The sequence below is a fragment of the Mus caroli genome, unplaced genomic scaffold (genome assembly GCF_978045245.1).
Source record: "Mus caroli unplaced genomic scaffold, Mus_caroli_1 scaffold_15, whole genome shotgun sequence".
Lineage (NCBI taxonomy): Eukaryota > Metazoa > Chordata > Mammalia > Rodentia > Muridae > Mus > Mus caroli.
Window position 1 is genome coordinate 30063593 of NW_028227270.1, and position 3242 is coordinate 30066834.

Below are 3242 nucleotides of genomic sequence, written 5' to 3' on the forward strand. Positions count from 1 at the left end.
AATGGATCTGGCAGATATCTACAGAACATTCTATCCTAAAACAAAAGGATATACCTTCTTCTCAGCACCTCATGGTACCTTCTCCAAAATTGACCACATAATTGGTCACAAAACAGGCCTCAACAGATATAAAAATATTGAAATTGTCCCATGCATCCTATCAGATCACCATGGACTAAGGCTGATCTTCAATAACAAAATAAATAATAGAAAGCCAACCTTCACGTGGAAACTGAACAACACTCTTCTCAATGATACCTTGGTCAAGGAAGGAATAAAGAAAGAAATTAAGGACTTTTTAGAGTTCAATGAAAATGAAGCCACAACATACCCAAACTTATGGGACGCAATGAAAGCATTTTTAAGAGGAAAACTCATAGCTCTGAGTGCCTCCAAAAGGAAACTAGAGAGAGCACACATTAGCAGCTTGACAACACACCTAAAAGCACTAGAACAAAAGGAAGCAAATTCACCCAAGAGGAGTAGACGGCAGGAAATAATCAAACTCAGGGGTGAAATCAACCAAGTAGAAACAAGAAAAACTATTCAAAGAATCAACCAATCAAGGAGCTGGTTCTTTGAGAAAATCAACAAGATAGATAAACCCTTAGCCAGACTCACTAGAGGGCACAGGGAAAGCATCCTAATTAACAAAATCAGAAATGAAAAAGGAGACATAACAACAGATCCTGAAGACATCCAAAACACCATCAGATCCTTCTACCAAAGGCTATACTCAACAAAACTGGAGAACCTGGATGAAATGGACAAGTTCCTAGACAGATACCAGGTACCAAAGTTGAATCAAGATCAGGTTAATGATCTAAACAGCCCTATATCCCCCAAAGAAATAGAAGCAGTCATTAATAGTCTCCCAACTAAAAAAAGCCCAGGACCAGATGGGTTTAGTGCAGAGTTCTATCAGACCTTCAAAGAAGATCTAATCCCAGTTCTTCACAAACTATTCCACAAAATAGAAACAGAAGGTACTCTACCCAACTCATTCTATGAAGCCACAATTACTCTGATACCTAAACCACAAAAAGACCCAACAAAGATAGAAAACTTCAGACCAATATCCCTTATGAATATTGATGCAAAAATCCTCAATAAAGTTCTTGCTAACCGAATCCAAGAACACATCAAAACAATCATCCATCCTGACCAAGTAGGTTTCATCCCAGGGATGCAGGGATGGTTCAATATACGGAAATCCATCAACGTAATCCAGTATATAAACAAACTCAAAGATAAAAACCACATGGTCATCTCCTTAGATGCGGAAAAAGCATTTGACAAGATCCAACACCCATTCATGATAAAAGTCTTGGAAAGATCAGGAATTCAAGGCCCATACCTAAACATGATAAAAGCAATCTACAGCAAACCAGTAGCCAACATCAAAGTAAATGGTGAGAAGCTTGAAGCAATCCCTCTAAAATCAGGGACTAGACAAGGCTGTCCACTTTCTCCATACCTATTCAACATTGTACTTGAAGTCCTAGCCAGAGCAATTCGACAACAAAAGGAGATCAAAGGGATACAAATTGGAAAAGATGAAGTCAAAATATCACTCTTTGCAGATGATATGATAGTATATATAAGTGACCCTAAAAATTCCACCAGAGAACTCCTAAGCCTGATAAACAGCTTCGGTGAAGTAGCTGGATATAAAATTAACTCAAACAAATCAATGGCCTTTCTCTACACAAAGAATAAACAGGCTGAGAAAGAAATTAGGGAAACAACACCCTTCTCAATAGTCACAAATAATATAAAATATCTTGGCGTGACTCTAACTAAGGAAGTGAAAGATCTGTATAATAAAAACTTCAAGTCTCTGAAGAAAGAAATTATAGAAGATCTCAGAAGATGGAAAGATCTCCCATGCTCATGGATTGGCAGGATCAACATTGTAAAAATGGCTATCTTGCCAAAAGCAATCTACAGATTCAATGCAATCCCCATCAAAATTCCAAATCAATTCTTCAACGAATTAGAAAGTGCAATCTGCAAATTCATCTGGAATAACAAAAAACCTAGGATAGCAAAAACTCTTCTCAAGGATAAAAGAACCTCTGGTGGAATCACCATGCCGGACCTAAAGCTCTACTACAGAGCAATTGTGATAAAAACTGCATGGTACTGGTATAGTGACAGACAAATAGACCAATGGAATAGAATTGAAGACCCAGAAATGAACCCACACACCTATGGTCACTTGATCTTCGACAAGGGAGCTAAAAACATCCAGTGGAAGAAAGACAGCATTTTCAACAAATGGTGCTGGCACAACTGGTTGTTAACATGTAGAAGAATGCGAATCGATCCATTCCTATCTCCTTGTACTAAGGTCAAGTCTAAGTGGATCAAGGAACTTCACATAAAACCAGAGACACTGAAACTTATAGAGGAGAAAGTGGGGAAAAGCCTTGAAGATATGGGCACAGGGGAAAAATTCCTGAATAGAACAGTAATGGCTTGTGCTGTAAGATCGAGAATTGACAAGTGGGACCTCATGAAACTGCAAAGCTTCTGCAAGGCAAAAGACACCATCAATAAGACAAAAAAACCACCAACAGATTGGGAAAGGATCTTCACCTATCCTAAATCAGATAAGGGACTAATATCCAATATATATAAAGAACTCAAGAAGGTGGACTCCAGAAAGTCAAATAACCCCATTAAAAAATGGGGCTCAGAACTGAACAAAGAATTCTCACCTGAGGAATACCGAATGGCAGAGAAGCACCTGAAAAAATGTTCAACATCCTTAATCATCAGGGAAATGCAAATCAAAACAACCCTGAGATTCCACCTCACACCAGTCAGAATGGCTAAGATCAAAAATTCAGGTGACAGCAGATGCTGGCGAGGATGTGGAGAAAGAGGAACACTCCTCCATTGTTGGTGGGATTGCAAGCTTGTACAACCACTCTGGAAATCAGTCTGGCGGTTCCTCAGAAAATTGGACATAGTACTACCGGAGGATCCAGCAATACCTCTCCTGGGCATATATCCAGAAGATGTCCCAACCGGTAAGAAGGACACATGCTCCACTATGTTCATAGCAGCCCTATTTATAATAGCCAGAAGCTGGAAAGAACCCAGATGTCCCTCAACAGAGGAATGGATACAGAAATTATGGTACATTTACACAATGGAGTACTACTCAGCTATTAAAAAGAATGAATTTATGAAATTCCTAGCCAAATGGATGGACCTGGAGGGCATCATCTTGA